Source organism: Palaemon carinicauda, chromosome 4, assembly GCF_036898095.1.
Source record: "Palaemon carinicauda isolate YSFRI2023 chromosome 4, ASM3689809v2, whole genome shotgun sequence".
In the NCBI taxonomy this organism is placed as follows: Eukaryota; Metazoa; Arthropoda; class Malacostraca; order Decapoda; family Palaemonidae; genus Palaemon; species Palaemon carinicauda.
Genome location: NC_090728.1, coordinates 89,468,149 through 89,490,578, shown reverse-complemented (window position 1 = coordinate 89,490,578; position 22,430 = coordinate 89,468,149). Strand labels below are relative to the sequence as shown.

At 49.2% G+C, this 22,430-nt stretch overlaps 1 protein-coding gene across 1 annotated transcript in view; it reads right to left on the bottom strand.

Moving 5' to 3' along the window:
* LOC137639127 (probable RNA polymerase II nuclear localization protein SLC7A6OS) overlaps window positions 1-8,122 on the bottom strand; it is a 137,578-nt gene extending 129,456 nt beyond the window's left edge. Inside the window, exon 1 of the mRNA XM_068371439.1 lies at window positions 7,985-8,122. The gene's annotated coding sequence lies outside the window, so the exon portion shown is untranslated. The remainder of the gene's footprint in view (window positions 1-7,984) is intronic.
* Window positions 8,123-22,430: the final 14,308 nt, after the last annotated feature.

Here is a 22,430-nt window from a genome sequence, read left to right as displayed (position 1 = left end):
CATCCACTTTAGCAAGAGCTTTCCTGGCCGAAATTGAAAGTTTCATTTTGATGAAGGCCGAAGGCTTAGTAGCTTTCTTCCTGGTAAATTGAGACTGAGGAGAACGAGGGGCCGAAGGTTGAAATTCCTCCCCATAAAGTTCCAAAAGAGAGCGAGAAAGAACCTTGTAATCGCTAGAAGAGTCGGCAGGTTTTTCTTCCTCTTCCGAAATATCTTCGAGGTCCTGCTCAAGGATAACATCCCGAAGAGTTGGGCTGCCAGCAGTCTGGCAGCGAGAGCTGTTTAAATCCTGGCGCCGAGCGCCGCTAACATCCAGTCGGCGAGAAGCGGTATCGTCACGATGACGAGAAGCGGTATCGTCACGATGACGAGAGGCAGTATCGTCACGATGACGAGAAACGGAAGCGTCCTGAAGATGCAGGCTGCCGTCGCCTTGAAAATGCAGACTGCATTCATCCTGTTTCCTAAGAAACGAGGCAGTAACGTCCAGGCGTTTCGAAAGGGAAACGGAATCGTCAAGGCACTGAGAACGAGAGGCAGTATCGTCCTGGCGCCGGGAGAGGGGGGAAGGAAATTCCTGGCAGCGTGCCGATGAAGAGGGTGTGCGTTGTCGTACGGCCGACGAAGTGCGCAGAGGTTTCTTGGGAGAGCTACTAAAATCTCTCTTAGAAGAAGATCTCTTAACAGGCAAAGAGACGTCCTTACGTCTGACGGACTGAGAAGGGTGGCTGAAAGCTTTAACTAACGATGAAAGTTGTTCCTGCATAACAACCATGAAAGCTTTAGCAACCTCCGCTGGCTCTCGCGGTGCCGAAGACGGCAGTTGTCGTACGGCTTGACTGGGAGCGCTGGCAGAAGAAGCAGGGAGTCTAGCAGGATTAACTGGGCTAAGGACTCTCTGTTTCGCCCTTTTAACAGGAAACATCGAAATCGTCTTCCGAAGGATCAGGGTTTCTGCTACTCGAACCGGGAGAGGGAGAGCGAGACTGCACGTCCCGGTTCCACCCTCTCTTCATTGGTCTTGATTCTTAACACCAATTACGTCTGGGAGAACGATCAGGCGAAGACACAAACGTATCCGACACGCCTTTCCTACGGCGGTCAAGAGCAGCCTGGGAGATCGCAACAGGACTGTCTGAGGCGATGACTGACCGAGGATAAGCACCTCTCACCCCCTTTCGGCTTTCGACGTACCTTCTCCCTTGGTCCTGGGAGCTTGGTAGAGGTCTAGACCTAGGGGTATGACAGATTCGATCAGTCGCCACCTCCACTGCACTTTCACAAGCACTAATTTCACCTACACCCTTACCTTTAAAGGCCTCCAACTGTGCTTTAAGGGCCTCCAATTCAGCAGCTAATTTAGCATACCCAGGGTCATCCGTAGGCACAGATCCTGTAGAAGGGGCAGGAGTCACTACATTTGGGGAAGGAATACCTTCCAAAGGGGTTACAAGCAAAGGGTCAATAGATAAATCTAAGCTAGGCTCACTAGCAGACTTTGACTTTGATTTAGCTCTTCTGACTCTATCAATCTCAAGTTTGCGCACATAGCGCTTCATAGCTAACCAATCATCATCACTTAAAACCTCGCATTCCTTGCACTTATTATCTAAAGCACATTCAAACCCCCTGCAACCCATACAGATAGTGTGAGGGTCAACCGAAAACTTCGGCAACCTCACCTTGCAAATATCATTCGCACAAACACGATAATGAATTTTCTCACTCATGATAATAAAGGAAAAAAGACAAAAAAAAACAAAAACAACACGATTGCCAAATCCCAACACAGTGTACTTCACCAAAAACGAAGTCCAAAAAGGCGATGAAGGGAAAGCGATCCGAAAAACTCTGAAAGGCGGACCAACGATGTTGTCGATCCGGCCAGCAGAGATAATCTGAGGAACAGAAAATGGGAATGATTCCAAGTACCACCCTGTAAGGGTTGTTAACCATCTAACCACACAACCACCACAAGGCGGTTGCCGCGATTTTCTATTAAATTCTGCCGCAGTCGGAGACTCAGCTATATATATATAACTGCCAGGTAAGTTCTATTCAGCTATATATATATAACTGCCAGGTAAGTTCTATTCATAAAAACTAGGTACACAAGGGAGCATGGTTTACCTGCAGTGGTTTGAGGTCAGCTTATGCAGAGAACCCAGGATGCGGCTTTCCCTAAGAGAAGGGAGGATGAAGAAAAGAATAAAAGCCAGTCAAATCTTTTGATTCACGCAGACTAAAACCGGGTAACAGTGCCCTCAACCTTCTGCTACTTGTCCAATATGGAGCTTGAGGTATACAACCAGCTGTTGTGCAGCCACCACAGGACTGACAGAGATCGTATCGAGTTCCTGTGTGTCACGTCTTGCAGGAGAAAGGTTGTGGAAGTCACCTGGAGCACTCACACCCTTGCTTGTAAAACCTGCTTCACGGAGTAATCTGCTTAGAAGAGCCAGGGGTATAGCTATGCCCCTGACATTGTGAGTTGATATGTTGGATGAGGATCTGGATTCAGGGTGTTATTGATGACCCTGTGAATCCAGCAGAGATGATGTTTTGGTGATCCTCCTTTTGTCTCTCCCAGTGCTGATGACAAGAGAAGGGACCCGGGTGGGCTGTTGCCGTTCTCTTGAAGTAGAGCCTCATACCTTACCCCGGGTACAGTAACAGATGATCTGGATCGTCAGTTAGCGAGTGGGGACTTGTGTAGAATGCGACACCTCTGGGGACTGTTTCTGGCAACATACTCGGCGAAGAAACTAAACGTTGCCTTTCACCCTTCTCATTAATGGGGGATGTCGAAAGAGAGACCACAAAGTTCCTTGACTCGTTTGGCCGCAGTCAAAGTGTGTAGGAACACTGTCTTCTAAACCAGGTGAAAATTTGTTGCCTGGTGAAGTGGAACGTAAGGAGGTCTCCTTAAAGACCAGAGAACTTGAACCATGTTCCAAGAAGGAGGTCTCAATTACGACTGGGAAAAGGCAAGTTGTAGTCCGCATGAGTTGGGAAAGATCTAGCGATGAGGGGATGTCCCTTCCTTTCAGTTTGAAGGCAAGGCTCAAGGTTGAGTGATCGTCTTTACCTCTTGCATATACTCGAGGATTCCGCTATTGCTGGAATAGAGGTATTGAGTGGAGAGATACGCTTTCCCATGACACCAACCACAGAAGATGTTATACTTTGTCTGGTAGACTAATATTGAAGAATTCCTCATATCTGGACAACCTCTTCGCAACTTATTGCGAAAAGCCTCAGTGAGAGAGGAGGCACTGGGTAGTCTCCAGGCATACAATCATAGCAAAGCTATAGCTTGTGGTAGATGTCGAAGTGTGGTTGTCTGTGACGTGGAGAGGGTTCTCTTGGAGGCTCTATCAGGAGCTGCAAAAGTTTTGGAAACCGTTCTGCATAATGACATAGCGGAGCTATGAGAGCCCTTGAGAGGCTGACTGATGTTCTAGCCTTCTTGAGTACCCTTTTCCAGAAAAAACAGGGATGAGACGTAAAGGTCGTTGTTGTACCCATCGTTGTTGGCATGCTTCTTGCCAGAGAGCCTTGGGGTCTAGGACTGAGGAGCAGTGGAGCCTGAGGTTCAGGGGCGTTGCGAACAGATCCCTAGTTGGAGAACCCCGTAAAGTCGGGACTTTCTCGGCTACTAGGTGACCCAAAAACCATTTGGTACACCTTATCTGAGATGCTGTGCACAGATTGTCGGCGAGCACATTCCTCTAGTCTGGAATGAAGCGGGCTGATAGTGGTACTGAACGGACTTTGGCCCATCTTAGTATTTATACTGTTAGATGGGAAGAGGCTGCGAGCAAATTCCTTCTTGCTTGTTGATGTGAGCCTCTATGTGGTGTGTGTGGTGTTGTCGCTCATCACATCACTGATCTGAGTGGCCCGTTAGGAACTGATGAGGCTGTTGAAGGACCGGAAAGTTGGCCTTCATCTCTTGAGAGATTTAAGTGAAGGTACTTTCGAACTCTGTCCAGAGGCCTGAGGTCGTGTGGTGCAGCACTATGGTCCCTCCTCCCTTCATTTGATGTGTCTAAGCACAGCATCAAGTCCGAGGGGTGGGGAAGGATGAGAAGGTTATACCACTCCGAAGATTCTCGAATGACACCCACCCCTTGAGGTTCATCAAAACTTCTGGTCCCATGGGGGTCAGAATGTCTGGGAATCGAAGGCCTGATTTCAATCGGACTCAAGTCACTTTGGGATGGGAGTTCTTCTCGTTTTGAGAAAGGGTCTTGTGACTTTTCTATGCTTGTCCTTGTTGAGAAGGATTTGTGAAGATTGTTGTCTAGAATCATTCCCAGATACACCAGTCTTCTGAGAGGGAAGTAGGGAAGACTTCCACAGGTTTACCTTGATCACCGGATCTTGGTAAAAAAACTTCAGAAGTTCCGGTGCTAATGCAAAGTTGCCACCGAGTCTGCTAAGGTCAGTCAGTCGTCCAGAAACGGAGGAGACAGAAGCCGATACTGTGAGATCAGGAGGGGTGCTGTGGAAAGACCGATGCACAGTGCCCTTAACTGGTGTTTTTTGTTTGTCTAGACTGAATCTTCAATCCTTCCTAGAAGATGGATGGTTTGGGCCTAGAAGTATGCATCCTTTAGGTCCAGCATGCAAATGAAGACCTGTGGTCTTAGCGCTTGTCCGAACTCCAACATGGTGTAGACATCGACCCAAAGGGACAGCTCCTTGCGGATCCTTTCGCATGGGAGATTGTTGAAGCTGGGGTCTTGACTTATGGCGTAAAGGATGGGACACGATACCTTATGTAAGGATTCTTCCTGGGTGGTTTGGGCCTAGAAGTATGCGTCCTTTAGGTCCAGCATGCAAATGAAGACCTGTGGTCTTAGCGCTTGTCCGAACTCCAACATGGTGTAGACATCGACCCAAAGGGACAGCTCCTTGCGGATCCTTAAGCATGGGAGATTGTTGAAGCTGGGGTCTTGACTTATGGCGTAAAGGATGGGACACGATACCTTATGTAAGGATTCTTCCTGGGAGAGAACTCCTTCAACTGATAGAAGTAAGGCAACGCTTAACCCTACCATGCGCCCTGATGGGATTGATGCTATTCCTTAGAGCAGCATCAGTCTGGCGAATGCAAATCAATGGTTAACGACTGGGTATCGTGGTTACTATGCAGTTGGAGAGTGCTCACAAGTAGTCACCTGTCGACAAGCCGCTGATGAGGGTTGTCAATCGTTTCCCGATCACTTTAGGGGATTGGTATGATGGCGAATGGCGAGTAGCGAGAAGTGTATTGTATGCCTTCTAATCTAGGGAACTACGAGCAGAGGTTGACTAGTAAGTCCGAGTCACGAACTGCTGGTGAACGGCGAATTGCTGATGATCAGTGAATCGGCGATCTGTGAGCCGAAGATGATAACTGACAGGCAGATGAAGCCGTCTGGTCAGTCAGCCAACCAAGGAAGGTTGGCGATTGATGAGTTGGTAATCTGCTTGGAAAGCCCTGAGAGACAGCAAAATGGTTTAATGATAGTTAGTTGGTGATGGTGAGCCATTGATGATCAGCGATCGATCGCGGACCGGTGATCGGTGAGCTAAAGATCAGCAAGCTGACGATTGGCTGGTCAGAGATCAGCAAGCTGATAATTAGCTGATCAGAGATCAGCAAGCTGATGATTGGATGGTCAGAGATCAGCAAGCTGATAATTAGCTGATCAGAGATCAGCGAGCTGAGGTCGATGATCGAAGAAAGATGAGCTGCCCATCGGCGATCTAGTGATCAGCAAGCTGATGACTGGTTATTGACTAGCAATCGGAGATCGTTAGTAATTAGAGAGACTAGAGGTTAATGATCAGAGAGAGATGAGCTAGCAATTGGCAATCTGGTGATTGGCGAGCTAGCGATCAGCAAACAGTGATCAAGCGATCAGTCGGTTGATGATTTCTCACAGTAATTAAACATTTGCGAACTAGGGTTGCAGCTTAGCTAGTAATAATAATAATAAGAATGCGAAGAAGAGCGCTGCCAGTGCACAGGGATATGCTGGTGGGCAGTTTCCGGTGAATGCGCAAAAGAGTGCTGGCGAGCATGCAAGCGCTGGCGATTTGGCAAGCTCTGGATCTGCAAGCGCAAGTGCGCAGGAGAGCGCTGGCGTGCCGGAGACCATTGGCGTGCAGTAAGGTGTTGTGCAGTCTCCCTAGAATGCGCAGGAGAGCGTTGGCGCAGTAAGACTCTGCACAGGAAGTTGCTGAAGAGCTGATAAAAGCTTCAGCATTGGAGAGCGCTGATGTGCAGTGGAGCGCTGGCGCTAGTGCCCAGGAGAGCACTGCGGCTTTGGAGAGCGCTGTCGTGCAGGAGAGCACTGGTGAGCCGAAGACCGAAGTTGCGCAGGAGAGCACTGTGGTTTTAGTGAGCGCCGGCGAGTTTGCAAACGCTGCTCCCTAGAACGGCAAGGCTGCGCTGGAGAGTACCGGCGATTGGGAGTTCGCTGGGGCATTGGAGGGCGCTGAGGCCGAGCAGGAGAAGGCTGCAAGTCATGCAAATGCCGAAGCGTTATAGTTCGCTGACGAGCTGGAGAGCATGGGCGCTCTGTAAAGCATGAAGGAGCAGGCTGGCGCTGACGAGATGTTGGCGAGCGTTGGTGCACTGCAGGGCGCTGGCGCGCTAGAGAGCATTGGCGCACAGCTGCACGCTTAGATAGGGCCTCAAGAGGCTGTACCGGAGACAGGAACGGCGACGGCAGGTCGGCTGGTTAAAGGTGAACAGCCTCGAGATGAGAAAGACCGAAGTCAAGCTCTGAAAGACCCCACTCCCTTCCCTCAGTAATCCATATGTTCCTCCAAAACAGGCGAGGAGCAAGAGCGGTAACAACCGGTCTCCGACCGAGCCAAAAGTAAAGAGAGCTAAATCACCGGTGTGTGAGCGGGAGCAGTATAGTGGTTTGCGGACTGTGGCCAGAGGTAGCACCCGAACTACCTAGTGTCCGAATACCGACCACACTCAAACGTTCGCTATACAAAAAATAGACCGGCGGAATACCCAAAAATCTGGGTAAAAGGCAAACAATCAAGGATGAACTGAGCAATGGGCACCACCCCTTGATTTTATACTGGGCAAGAGGACCCAGCGAGAACCTTACTTCCTCCTTATCTTCCCTTGCCTTGAGCTTGCTGAATAAACATGTAGCATGACCGCTGATTCATTTCTGGAAAAATGAGCAGTATACATGAATAGCTATATCTTCTTTAGGTAAGATAGCTTCAAGCTTAAGTAAAGTGTCAGAACATTAGGTGAAAGGGAAAGAATTTTTAATACTGACAACAGGACACAGTGTGGGAGAAAAAAAATTATGATAAATGACTTATTAGAAATATTTAGTAAAAAAAAAAAAAACCAATTGTTAGGATTACATTAACATTGTTTTGTCAAATTCAAAAAAGCAATTAAAGGAAAAATTAGTAACCCTTTACACTCCAGCCTTACAATAACAAGACAAACTTATGGGTTCCCTAAACTGTACAAGTATAAACAAAGGCACACCTAGCTGTGTATCTATTTGGGATACAATCAAATACCAGTAGCTTGCCTCACGATCAAAGGGTTCATAAAACAAGGTTGCAATTCCTGCGGCAAAACTAGAAGATCCCAGCAAACTTGCTTTTAACAGTCTTCTCCAGGCTGACTAGCAACATAATCAGGTGCTGGATCATACAATATTATCCCAGACTTATGACAGGAAAAACTTCAAGCTTAAAGGAGAACCCCGCAACACTGTGGTTCATAATCTGCATAAACAGTCAACCGGGATTGGGCAATGACAACACTTAAAAGTTTGGCTATCACTGAAAACTTTTCTATGCCACTTTATGTTCACTTGGTTCTGGGGGCAAGTATTTGAAAAAAAACTGTCCATAAACACTCTTGTGTCAATATATTACCACCTAGGTCAGTGATAAGAATAATCTAGTTTCATTTGCTCCTAATTTTGAATCAAGTTACCATGTAGTAGGGCCTGCTTAAATCACTCATCAGTGTATGGGGAGAAGTTATAACAACCAACAGGTCTTGAGTAACTCTTCTTTTGGCAACTTCATCTCTCCTATATACTTAGAAGAATAAAACTAAACTTCTCTCTCTACTGGTGTAGGGGCCTGCGGTCAGTACCTGTTAAAAGAAATAATAACGGATTAAGGCACTTTGGGCGCACTTGAGGGCTAAAGAAAAGTAATAGTGTGTCTCATAACATCAAAACCAAAAATGATAAATTCGTAGATAATTTTTATTTTTCCTAACTATACAAACCTTAGCTATTTATTAGGGGTTATACCTTTGGCGGAGCTGAAATAACGAGCCATTAAAATTTAGAGAGGGTTAACTTCCCACACCGCTAGTTAGTGGGGGGTAGGGGGGGTAGCTTGCTACCACTCCCACTCACACACCTGTGATTGAGCTCACTTTGTTTGGAGGTAGGACTTCAAGGGGGATAGGGCTGGCGGGCAAGTTTGTATAAATAGCTAAGGTTTGTATAGTCAGGAAAAACACAAATTATCTACAAATGTGTCATTTGTTCCATAACTGGAATACAAACCATGCTATTTATTAGGGGTGACTCACCTATTAGGAAGGGTGGACATCCCTGTCAATCTGGCTTTTGGCTTTACCCGGGGGCTCCTTATCCGAGTATATTAGTACTTAAAAATAAAGAGTCCCTGCCCTCGCTAAAACCTTGCTACGTAAAGGTCTGCGGCTTGCGCAAGCTGTGTGTTGAGACATGCAGAAGTGTGACTGTCTAGGTAACCTAAAGTTATTCCGAGTCTATTGTAGGAAAAAAACTGATGTAACCAAGACTTTCCCAATACCACCTCGCCAGGGTATGGGGACGCAACAGTACTGTATTAGCTTAATACTAGGTACACAAGGGAGCATGGTTTATCTGCAGTGGTTTGAGGTCAGCTTATGCAGAGAACCCAGGATGCTGCTTTCCCCACGAGAGGGTAGGATGAAGAAAAGAATAAGAGGCAGTCAAATCTTTTGATTCACATTGACTAAAACTGGGGAACAGTGCCCTCAACCTTCTGCTACTTGTCCAATAAGGAGCTTGAGGTATACAACCAGCTGTTGTGCAGCCACCAGCGGACCGATAGATCGTATCGAGTTCCTGTGGGTCACGTCTTGCAGGAGAAAGGTTGTGAAAGTCACCCGGAGCATTCACATCCTTTCTTGTTAAACCTGCGTCACAGAGTAATCTGCTTAGAAGGACCAGGGGCATAGCTATGCCCCTTACATTGTGAGTCATCTTGTTGAGATGATGTTTTGGTGATCCTCCTTTAGTCTCTCCCAGTGCTGATGACAAGAGAAGGGACCCGGGTGGGCTGTTGCCGTTCTCTTAAGGTAGAGTCTTATACCTTACCCTGGGTACAGCAACTGATGATCAGAATCGTCCGTTACCGAGTGGAGACGTGCAGGATCCGTCATCTCTGGAGACTGTGTCTGGCGACATACTCTGGGACGAAACTGAACATTGCCTTTCGCCCTTCTCATTAATGGGCGATGTCGAAAGAGAGACTACGAAGTTCCTTGACTCGTATGGCTGTTATCAGTGTGTAGGAACATTGTCTTCTTAAACCATGTGAAAATTTGTTGCCTGGTGAAGTGGAACATAAGGAGGTCTCCTTAGAGACCGGAGAATTAGAACCATGTTCCGAGAGGAAGGTCTCAATTCCGACTGGAGAAAAACAAGTTGTAAGTCCGTATAAATTAGGAAAGGTCTAGCGATGAGAGGATGTCCCTTCCTTTCAGTTTGAAGGTGAAGGATCAAGGTTGAGTGATCATCTTTACCTGTTGAAACTGAATAGGGGGTCTAGACAACTTTTTTGCAACTTATTACGAAAAGCCTCTGTTGGAGAGGAGATACTGGGTAGTCTCCAGGCATACAATCATAGCAAAGCTATAGCTTGTGGTAGGTGTTGAAGTGGGTTGTCTGTGATGTGGAGAGGGTTCTCTTGGAGACTCTATCATGAGCTGCAAAAGGTTTGGAAACCGTTCTGCATAATGCCATAACGGAGCTATGAGAGTCCTTGAGAGGCTGACAGATGTTCTAGCCTTCTTGAGTGCCCTTCTCCAGACAAAACAGGGACAAGACGTAAACGTCATTGTTGTACCCACCATTGTTGGCCTGTTTTTTTGCCAGAGAGCCTTGGGGTCTAGGGCTGGGGAGCAATGGCAGCCTGAGGTTCAGGAGCGTTGCGAACAGATCCCTATTTGGAGGACCCCGTAAAGTCAGGACTTTGTCGGCTACAAGGTGATCCAAAGACCATTCGGTATACCTTATCTGAGATGCTGTGCTCAGATTTTTGGCTAGCATATTCCTTTAGTCTGGAATGAAGCAGGCTGATAGTGGCACCGAACGGACTTTGGCCCATTTTAGTGTTTATACTGTTAGATGGGAAGAGGCTACGAGCAAGTTCCTTCTTGCTTGCCGATGTGAGCCTCTATGTGGTGTGTGGTCTCGTCGCCCATCACATCACTGAGTGGTCTGTTAGGAACAGATGAGGCTGCTGAAGGACCGGAAAGTTGGCCTTCATCTCTTAAGAGATTTAAGTGAATGTACTTTTGGACTCTGTCCAGAGGGCTGAGGTCATGTGGTGCAGCACTATGGTCCCTTCTCTCTTCTTTTGATGTGTTCTAAGCACAGCATCAAGTCAGAGGGGTGGGGAAGAATGAGAAGGTTATACCACTGTCTGTGAACCGAGGATGGTAACTGACAGGCGGATGAAGGCTGTGTGGTCAGTCAGCCAAGGTAGGTTGGCGATAAATGAGTTGGTAATCTACTTTGAGAGCCCTGAGAGACAGCAGAATGGTATAATGATAGTCAGTTGGTGATGGTAAGCCATTGATGATCACCGATCGATCGAGGACCGGTGATCGGTGAGCTAGAGATCAGCAAGCTGACTATGGTCCCTCCTGGTTGGTCAGAGATCAGCAAGCTGACTATGGTTCCTCCTGGTTGGTCAGAGATCAGCAAGCTGACGATGGGCTGGTCAGAGATCAGCGAGCTGAGTTCAATGCAAATCGGTGATCTAGTGATCAGCAAGCTGATGACTGGTTATTGACTAGCAATCGGTGATTGAAACGCTAACAATCGGAGATCGTTAGTCATTGGAGGGACTAGAGGTCAATGATCAGAGCTGAGCTAGCAATTGGCGATCTGGTGATCGGCGAGCTAGCAATCAGCAAACCGTGAACTAGCCATCAGCAAACCGTGAACTAGCCATCAGCAAACCGTGAACTAGCCATCAGCAAACAGTGATCTAGAGATCAGTCTGTTGATGCTTTCTCGTTTGCTGACTGTGGTCTGTCAAGGAAAAAGAAACTTTAGAGGAGACAGGGACCAAGGATTCCCCGTTTTGATTCCCCTTGGAAGATGGAATCTTCGGGATCTTGAATCCTTCTGTGAAGACTTTTATTCCTTTTTTTCTGCCTATTGCGCGAGTGTGCAGGAGAGTACTGGAGCGATGGCACACAGGATGATGCTGGTGCTCAGTTTCTGCTGAAGCGCAGTTTCCAGTGAATGCGCAGAAGAGCACTGGAGAGCATGCAAGCGCTGGTGCGCAGGTGAGCGCTAGCTCTTTGGCAAGAGTTGGCGCATTGGGGAGCATTAGATCTGCGAGCACTGGCTCTTTGGCAGGAGCTGGCGCATTGGATCTGAGACCGCAACTGCGCAGGAGGGCGCAGGAAAGCGCGGAAGAGCGCTGGCTGTTTGTGAAGTTGGCGCATTGGCGAGAGCATGTGAGCAGGAGGGTGCTGGATATGAGAGCGCAGGTGAGCGCTGGCGCGCAGTAAGGCACTGTGTAGTTTTGTGGTCTCCCTAGATTGCACCGAAGCGCATGAATGGTTATGCAAGGTCGGGTGCATGGCCACGCGCGTGCTGGCGTGCGAGCGTCGAAGACTGCTTCCGCGCGCGCGTTAGATTATTGGGGGCGCGCACGGAAGACTGCTGGCGCGAGCGTGGGGAAGACCATTGACACACACGCGGAACACTGTTGGCGCCCGCACACGCGGAACACTGTTGGCGCCCGCACACGCAGAACACTGTTGGCGCCCGCACACGCGGAACACTGTTAGCGCGCGCGCACGCGGAACACTGTTGGGATGCGCACGCGGAACACTGTTGGGATGCGCGCGCGTAACACTGGTGGGATGCGAGCGAGGAAGACTGTAGCAAAGCGCGAGCGGAAGATTGTTGACACGCGCGCGCGCGGAAGACTGTTGGCACGCGCGCGCAAGACCGTTGGCACGCGCGCGCGCAAGACCGTTGGCACGCGCGCGCGCAAGACCGTTGGCACGCGCGCGCGCAAGACTGTTGTAACGCGCGCGCGCAAGACCGTTGGCACGCGCGCGCGCAAGACTGTTGGCACGCGCGCGCAAGACTGTTGGCACGCGCGCGCACAAGACTATTAGCACGCACGCGCGCACGCAAGAGTGTTGGCACGCGCGTGCGCAAGACTGTTGGCACGCGCGCGCGCAAGACTGTTGGCACGCGCGCGCGCAAAAATGTTGGCACGCGCGCGCAAGAATGTTGGCACGCGCGCACGCGCAAGACTGTTGGCACGCGCGCGCGCAAGACTGTTGGCACGCGCGCGAGCAAGACTGTTGGCACGCGCGCGAGCAAGACTGTTGGCACGCGCGCAAGACTGTTGGCACGCGCACGCGCAAGACTGTTGGCACGCGCGCGCAAGACTGTTGGCACGCGCGCGCGCAAGACTGTTGGTGCTAGCACGTGCAGAAGCAATGGTGCGCGTGATAATGTGGGTGCGCATGAGCGCGGACACGTAGGAAAGCAATGGGGCGCATGATAATGGGGGCGTGCATGAGCGCGGGTGCAGGAACGATCCACAGAAGAGTCCAGGACCGAAGTCCAAGGACTAACTGTAACGTAAAGTTGTGTTGGTAGGTCGGCAGGTCAGCTGGCAGGACGATCAGGAACTGTGATGTGCCCTTTGGAAGGGCGAACATCCATCGACGGCAACTGTGAAAGGTCCATAGAAGAGTCCAGGGCCAAAGTCCACGGACTAAGCTGCAGCGCAAGGGACAAAGCTGAACGTTACCTCTCCCCATCCCCTTGAAATGGCGATGTCGTATGGGAGACCATGAAGTTCACCGACTTGTTTGGCCGAAGGCAAACCTAGCAGGAACACTGTCTTCTAAGTTAGGTGGCGATCTGTTGCCTGGCATAATGGTTCATAGGGAGGTCTCTTAAGAGACCTGAGAACTCAACCATGTTCCATGGGGGAGATTTCACTTCAGACTGAGTACAGGTAAGTTCATAACTCCGTATGAGTAAGGAAAGATCTAGCGATGAAGAGATGTCCATTCCTTTCAGTCTAAAGGCGAGGCTTAAGGCTGAGAGATAGCCTTTTACCGCCGGGACTGACAGGCACACTTGTTCACGCAAATATACGAGGAACTCCGCTACTACTGGAATAGTGGCATCGAGAGGAGAGATACCCCTTCCACGACACCAACCACAGAAGATTTTCCACTTTGCCTGGTAGACTGCTGCTGATGACTTTCACAGGTGTCCAGACATCCTGATTGCAACTTGTTGCGAAAATCCTCTCTGAGAGAAGAGATGCTGGATAGTCTCCAGGCGTGAAGTCGTAGCGAAGCTACGGCTTTGTGGAAGATGTTGGCGTGAGGTCGTTTGAGTAGATTGTGCTGTGGAGGAAGTTCTCTACGTGGCTCCGTTAGGAGTTGCAGAAGGTCCGGAAACCATTCTGCGTGATGCCATAGCGGAGCTATGAGGGTCATTGAAAGGTTGACCGATGTTCTGGTCTTGTTGAGTACCCTCCTCATCAGACAGAACGGGGGAAGGCCGTAAACATCGATGTTGTCCCACCGTTGTTGGAATGCATCTTGCCAGAGAGCCTCGGGGTCTGGTACTGGGGAACAATACAACGGGAGCCTGAAGTTCAGGGCCGTTGCAAAGAGGTCCACTGTCGGAGAACCCCACAAAGTCAGGACTTTGTTGGCTACTAAATGATCCAAAGACCACTCGGTACTCACTATCGGAGATGATCTGCTCACGTTGTCAGCGAGCATATTCCTTTTGCCGGGAATGAAGTGTGCCAATAGTGGTACCAAGTGGATCTCGGCCCATCTCAGCATTTCTACTGCTAGATGGGATAGGTGCTGCGAAAAAGTACCTCCTTGCTTGTTGATGTAAGCCACTACTGTGGTGTTGTGGCTCATCCCCACCACTGAGTGGCCCGCCAGGAACTGTTGGAACTGTTGAAGGGCCAGAAAGACAGCCTTCATCTCTAAGAGATTTATGTGGAGGTACTCTTCTGACTCTGACCAGAGGCCTGAGGTCGTGTAGTGCAGCACGTGGGGCCCCCACCCTTTTTTTGAAGCCTCTGAGAGCAGCATCAAATCCGGGGAGAGGACGAGAAGATCCACTCCCTTTCGTAGATTCTCGTCTGCCACCCACCACTCGAGGTCCATCAGTTCCGCTGATCCCATGGGGATCCGGATGTCCGGGGAATCGAGAGTCTGATTCCACCGGGACTTGAGTCGCCACTGGAGGGATCTCATTCTGAGGCGACCATTGGGAACTAGACGGGCCAGTGATGAAAGGTGACCGAGGAGACGTAACCACATCTGAGCTGGGAGTTCTTCTCGTCTGAGGAAGGGTCTTGCGACCTTCCTCAGCCTTGATATTCTGTCATCTGATGGGAAGTCTTTGTGGAGATTGGTGTCTAATATCATGCCTAGGTATACCACTCTCTGTGTAGGAAGCAGGGATGACTTCTCGAGATTTACCATGATCCTCAGATCTTGGTAAAGTCTCAGAAGTTTGTCTCAGTGTTGAAGAAGGGTTGACACCGAGTCTGCTTGGATTAGCCAGTCATCCAGATAGCACAAGAGACGGATGCCAATCCTGTGTGCCCAAGATGACACTAGGCCAAACACTCTGATGAAAACTTGAGGTGCTATGGGAAGACCGAAGCACAGCACCTTGAACTGGTATTTCCTGTTGTCTAGGCTGAATCTTAAGTACTTCCTTGAATACGGATGGACTGGGATCTGGAAGTACACGTACTTCAGGTCCAGTATACACATCAAGTCCTGTGGTCTTACCGCTAGTCTGACCGTGTATGCCGTCTCAATGATGAATGGAGTTTGCTTGACAAACTTGTTCAAGGCTGAGAGGTTGATGACTGGTCTCCCGCCTCCAGACGCCTTTCTTACAAGAAAGTGTCGCCTGAGGAAGCCTGGGGACCCGTCGAGGACCTCCTGGAGAGCGCCCTTCTTCAACAGGGTCTGGACTTCTGCCTGAAGGGCCGGCCCCTTTGCTGATCCCATGGCAAAAGAGTCTATTGACACTGGATGCCTGGTCAGGGGAGGGAGAGATGTTATGAACGGGACGCGATACCCTAGACGAATCAGGGAGATTGTCCCGGGTTCGTCCCCAAGCTTCTTCCACCTGTCCGAGCAACTTTGTAGGCATCCTCCCACTGGTGGAGAAGCAGGGGGAATGCCTATCCTAGCGTTTGCGGCCTCGGCTGCTCCCTCTAGGATTCTTCCCTCCCCTTGAGGGCTTGGTGCCTTTCCTGTCCTTGGCTGGAGAGGGCTTCTTAGACACCACTGTCTTCGCTACAGTCTTCGTTGTTGTGGTCTTGGTTGGACGGGACTGCTGAGGAGCTGAAGGTTTATAGGGCTTGAATGTCAAAGCCCTATGGAGGAAGGAGTCCTAATGGGACTTCCTCCACCTCTCAGCAGCATGTTCCACGTCCTTAGGCTCAAACAGGCGGGCTCCCTCTAGAGAGGAATGTCCGAGCCTAGTTATCTCGACGTTGGGGACTTGATGGTGGAATCTCTCTGACACCACATCTCGACGTTTCAAGATGGTGTTTGTCCACAAGTTCGAAACTTGGTGGGCAAGAAACTCGATCTTGCGAGTGCCTGAGAGAAGGAAAGTCTCCATTGCCTTCCTGGTACGTTCCTTGAAGAAATCCTCGGTTCGTACCAGGATTCCCAAGGTCTCTAACCAATTATCCAGACACGCAGTAACCTGCATAGCAAACTTCGTGACCTTTTCCTGATTAAGGATTTCGGCCGCCGAGAAATAGACCTGCCGGCTGGAGATTCTCTCCAGAGAGATCCCTTTAGTTAGCTCTTCCAGAGAGTGGTGAAGAGGAAGAGCTTGATTGGGCTCCCCAAGGATCTCAAAGTACTTCCTCTGTTGTACACGAGGAGGTGGGAGGAGTTTGTTGGTAGAGCCGGAACAGTTGGAGGAGGTAAACACGGAGAGCTGTAAGGCGATCTTGGCCCTGGCACCCTTCAACCCTTGAGACCAGGCCAGGGCTGCACTAGTCTTTGAGGGTTTCTGGGTGCCAAAGACACAGTCTGAGACCGTGTCCTTGCCCTTCCGAGGGGGTATCCCTGGGTACCTGTTGAGAACCCTAATAAGAGTCAAGACCTGCCAGAATGCATGTTCTGACTGTTTTTGCTCTCCTTCCGACGTCGGACTTACAGCTATGTCTCCATCTTCCATCCCCGAGAGCTCTTCCCGGGGTAGGTCGCGGACATCCCTCGAGTGGCTGGCTGTCTCCGTCTTTGTAGTCCTAGTGGAGGACTTTGGCAGGGTCTTGGAGTCCTTGGACTCCTTCCGAGGAAGGAGGTAAGACTCAAACATCAAAGGCCTAGATGTTGTGTCCTTCCTGCTCTCTGACGGTAGGGAACTCTCAGCGTAAAAGGAGGTTTCCTCCGACAGTGGAATGGAAGAGGTCCTTTCCTCACGCAACTCCCTTGGTAAAGGTGAGGTGGGAGAGTATGCCTGGGGAGACACAAAAAGGACTAGCCTTCATGGCCTGACTGAAGTCAGTTTCACCCTCGAGGAAGTGACCGCATCGGAAACTCCTCTTTTCCTCTTCAATGGGGTGGAGAAAGCCATGGTTCCGTGTCGAGAGTCTGGAGCTATATGCAGGATTGAAGGCCTGTGCCACAGCTCTGACTAGGGCGCTGAACCATGGCTGCTGACTGACCGATACACTGTCAGATAGATCCCCTCAAGAGAAAGGGACCAAAGGTTCCCTACGAGGAGTTACCGTAATAGGTGGGTCCGCCTTAGAAGAAGGCAGTTTCGGGATCCTGAACCCCTCTGCTGAAGCCTGTTCCACTTTTCCCGATGGGCATGCTGAAATGCGTTCGCGGGGAGGGGAGTGAGTCGATGATGACATGGCCGTGTGCAGTTCCTGTGTACGTGCCTGATGCGCGGGCGAACGTTGGAGTATTGGTGCACAGGTGAGAGCTGCCGCATGGGAAAGAGTTGGCTTGCGCGCGTGAACGAATGGTGGGGCGCGGCCGAGAGGTGGGCATGCTGGTGAGTGTTGGTGCACGCGCACAGGCGAGTGTCGGGTGCGCATATCCTGGTGCATGCACGCGGGAGAGACCTGGCGCGCAGGAGAGTGCTGGTGTGTAGGAGAGCGCTGATTCGCGCGTCCGGGTGAGTGATAGACCACGTGTGTAGGCAAGTGAGGCCCGTGCGCGTAGGAGTGATGGCGCGTAGGAGAGTTGAATTGAATTGAATATAGGATTTAGGCATTAAGCCAAGCACTGGGGCATCAAAGGCCATTCAGCGCTATATAACGAAAATCATTCCATCATATCTGTACACTCACGCCATTTAGTATCATTCTAACCTTTAATACAAATCGTAACACTTTCATACAATAAAATCTACATGTGAAATAAATAGGGATTAAAAGGGTAAAATAAATAAATAAATTAATCAAATCAATTATAGCTCGTAATATAACCCAATACTTTGTATAAATTTTCTCAAGTTCAGGGTATTACAGATTTCCCCCAGTATATCTCTTAAAGGTTTGTCCTGGAGTAAATGTGTCCTCCTCTTAAGATTAAAAATAGGACAATCGACTATAATATGTTTAACATCCATTGTCACTTGACAGGTATTACAAAGAGGGGCCTGTCTCCCTTCCCCACTCTTCATTAAATAATTATGCGTTGCATGTGTATGGCCAATACGCAGCCTAGTTAAAATGTTATTTTGATAATAAAATAAATTTTTGAATATACTTACCCGGTGATTATATAAGCTGCAGCTCTGCTGCTCGACAGAAAACTCTACGGAAAAAATCCGCCAGCGATCGCTATGCAGGTAGGGGGTGTACTTCAACAGCGCCATCTGTCGTCCAGGTACTCAGTACTCATTGTAAACAAAGAACTCAATTTTCTCCTCGGTCCACTGCGTCTCTATTGGGGAGGAAGGGAGGGTCCTTTAATATATAATCACCGGGTAAGTATATTCAAAAATTTATTTTATTATCAAAATAACATTTTTCAATATTTAACTTAGCCGGTGATTATATAAGCTGATTCACACCCAGGGGGGTGGGTAGAGACCACCAATAAATGTTTACATTATTATGAGCTAAGGATTTTTTATTTCATTTTAGAAGTTATCAAAATAACAAAAATAAAATAAATAAGTACCTGGTAAGGAAGTCGACTTGAACAATTACTCTGCCTTTTTAAGTACGTCTTCCTTACGGAGCCTCGCGATCCTCTTAGGATGCTGAGCGACCCCTAGGATCTGAAGTATGAAGGGTTGCAACCCATACCACAGGACCTCATCAAAACCTCTAATCTAGGCGCTTCTCAAGAAAAGAATTTGACCACCCGCCAAATCAACCAGGATGCGAAAGGCTTCTTAGCCTTCCGGACAACCCAAAAACAACAATAAAAACATTTCAAGAGACAGATTAAAAAGGTTATGGAATTAGGGGATTGTAGTGGTTGAGCCCTCACCCACTACTACGAATGGTCCCAGGGTGTAGCAGTTCTCGTAAAGAGACTGGACATCTTTAAGATAAAAAGACGCGAACACTGACTTGCTTCTCCAATAGGTTGCGTCCATTATACTTCGCAGAGATCTATTTTGTTTAAAGGCCACTGAAGTTGCGACAGCTCTAACTTCATGTGTCCTTACCTTCAGCAAAGCTTGGTCTTCCTCACTCAGATGTGAATGAGCTTCTCGTATTAACAGTCTGATAAAATAGGATAAAGCATTCTTTGACATAGGCAAAGATGGTTTCTTAACTGAACACCATAAAGCTTCTGACTGTCCTCGTACAGGTTTAGTTCGTCTTAAATAGAACTTAAGAGCTCTCACAGGGCATAAGACTCTTTCTAGTTCATTTCCAACCATATTCGATAGGCTTGGAATATCGAACGATTTCGGCCAAGGACGAGAGGGTAGCTCGTTTTTGGCTAGAAAACCAAGTTGCAAAGAACATGTAGCCGTTTCAGATGAAAATCCGATGTTCCTGCTGAAGGCGTGATATCTCACTGACTCTTTTAGCTGTGGCTAAGCAAACCAGGAAAAGAGTCTTTAAAGTGAGATCTTTAAAGGAGGCTGATTGTAGCAGCTCGAACCTTTCTGACATGAGGAATCTTAGTACCACGTCTAAATTCCAACCAGGTATAGCCAAACGACGCTCCTTCGTGGTCTCAAAAGACTTAAGGAGGTCCTGTAGATCTTTGTTGTTGGAAAGATCTAAGCCTCTGTGACGGAAGACTGATGCCAACATGCTTCTGTAACCCTTGATAGTGGGAGCTGAAAGAGATCGTTCTTTCCTCAGGTATAAAAGGAAGTCAGCTATTTGAGTTACAGAGGTACTGGTCGTGGATACAGATACTGACTTGCACCAGTTTCGGAAGACTTCCCACTTCGATTGGTAGACTCTAAGGGTGGATGTCCTCCTTGCTCTAGCAATCGCCCTGGCTGCCTCCTTCGAAAAGCCTCTAGCTCTCGAGAGTCTTTCGATAGTCTGAAGGCAGTCAGACGAAGAGCGTGGAGGCCTTGGTGTACCTTCTTTACGTGTGGCTGACGTAGAAGGTCCACCCTTAGAGGAAGAGTTCTGGGAACGTCCACTAGCCATCGAAGTACCTCGGTGAACCATTCTCTCGTGGGCCAGAGGGGAGCAACTAACGTCAACCTTGTCCCTTCGTGAGAGGCGAACTTCTGCAGTACCTTGTTGACAATCTTGAACGGGGGGAATGCATATAGGTCTAGATGTGACCAATCTAGGAGAAAGGCATCTATATGAACTGCTGCTGGGTCCGGGATTGGTGAGCAATATATTGGGAGCCTCTTGGTCATCGAGGTTGCGAAGAGATCTATGGTAGGCTGGCCCCATGTGGCCCAAAGTCTCTTGCACACATCCTTGTGTAGGGTCCATTCTGTTGGAATGATTTGTCCCTTCTGACTGAGGCAATCTGCCATGACATTCAAGTTGCCTTGGATGAACCTCGTTACTAGTGAAATGTTTAGATCTTTTGACCAGGTGAGGAGGTCCCTTGCGATCTCGTACAACGTCATAGAGTGGGTCCCTCCTTGCTTGGAGATGTACGCCAAAGCCGTGGTGTTGTCCGAGTTCACCTCCACCACTTTGCCTTGAAGGAGAGACTTGAAGCTTTTCAAGGCCAGATGAACTGCCAGTAGCTCCTTGCAGTTGATATGCATTGTCCTTTGACTCGAGTTCCAAGTTCCCGAGCATTCCCGACCGTCTTATGTCGCGCCCCAGCCCGTGTCCGATGCGTCCGAGAAGAGAACGTGGTTGGGAGTCTGAACAGCCAGGGGCAGACCCTCTCTGAGGCTGATACTGTCCTTCCACCAAGTCAGGGAAGACTTCATCTTCTCGGAAATGGGTATCGAGACCGCTTCTAGCGTCTTGTCCTTTTTCCACTAAACAGCTAGGTGATATTGAAGAGGACGGAGGAGTAGTCTTCCTAACGATACGAACTGTTCCAGGGATGATAGTGTCCCTATCAGACTCATCCACTGCCTGACTGAACATCGTTCCTTCTTCAGCATGTTCTGGATGCATGACTGGGCTTGACTTGTTCTGGGGGCCGACGGAAAAGCCCGAAAAGCTAGACTGTGAATCTCCATCCCTAAATACACAATAGTTTGGGATGGGACCACTTGAGACTTTTCATATTGACCAGGAGATCCAATTCCTTGGTCAGATCTAGAGTCCACTTTAGATCCTTCAGACAGCGACGACTGGAAGAAGCTCTTAGAAGCCAGTCGTCCAAATAGAGGGAGGCTCTGATGTCCGCTAAATGAAGGAATTTGGCTACATTCCTCATCAGCCTCGTAAACACAAGAGGAGCTGTGCTTAGGCCAAAGCACAGGGCTTGAAACTGGTAGACAACCTTTTCGTAAACGAATCTCAGAAAAGGTTGGGAGTCTGGGTGGATGGGGACGTGAAAGTATGCGTCCCTTAGGTCTAAAGAGACCATCCAGTCTTCCCTTCTGACCGCTGCTAGAACGGACTTTGTGGTCTCCATGGCGAACGTCTGCTTTGTGACAAAGACATTCAGCGCACTGACGTAGCACCGGCCTCCACCCTCCTGTCTTCTTTGCCACTAAGAAGAGACGGTTGTAGAAGCCCGGGGTTTGATGGTCCAGGACTTTGACTACCGCTCCCTTTTCTAGTAAGAGAGACACCTCCTGTTTCAATGCTCGTCTCTTGTCTTCCTCTCTGTACCTGGGAGAGAGATCGATGGGAGACGTTGCTAGAGGGGGTTTTCGTACAAACGGGATCTTGTACCCCTCTCTGAGCAACTTCACAGATTGTGCATCTGCACCTCTCTTCTCCCAGGTCTGCCAGAAGTTCTTGAGTCTGGCTCCCACTGCTGTCTGAAGAAGCTGGCAGTCAGACTCTGCCTTTAAAGGACTTGGGTCCTTTCTTCTTCCCACGTCTCCCTTCGGCACGAGCACCTCCTCTGCTGGAGGCTCTGCCACGAAAGGGCGGAATAAATCGGGACGCTGGAGTGTCCATCCTTGGTCTAGCTGACAAGGTAGGCAAAGGGGTGGCTTTGCGGGCAGAGGACGCAACCAGGTCATGGGTGTCCTTCTGTATCAAAGAAGCAGCAATCTCCTTAATCAAGTCCTCTGGAAAAAGGCACTTAGAGAGAGGAGCAAACAGAAGTTCGGATCTTTGACAAGGTGTCACTCCAGCTGACAGGAAAGAGCAAAGGTTCTCACGCTTCTTGAGGACTCCGGATACGAACGATGCAGCAAGCTCACTAGACCCGTCACGTATGGCCTTGTCCATGCAGGACATGATGAGCAAGGAAGATTCCTTCTCAGTCGGGGAGATCTTCCTGCTCAAAGCTCCCAGACACCAGTCTAAAAAGTTGAAGACCTCGAAGGCTCTAAATATCCCTTTCAACAGATGGTCTAGGTCCGAAGGTGACCAGCATATCTTAGAGCGTCTCATGGCTAGCCTGCGGGGAGAGTCTACAAGACTTGAGAAGTCGCCCTGGGCAGAGGCAGGAACTCCCAAGCCGAGAACTTCTCCCGTGGCATACCAGACGCTCGATCTGGAAGAGAGTCTAGCAGGGGGAA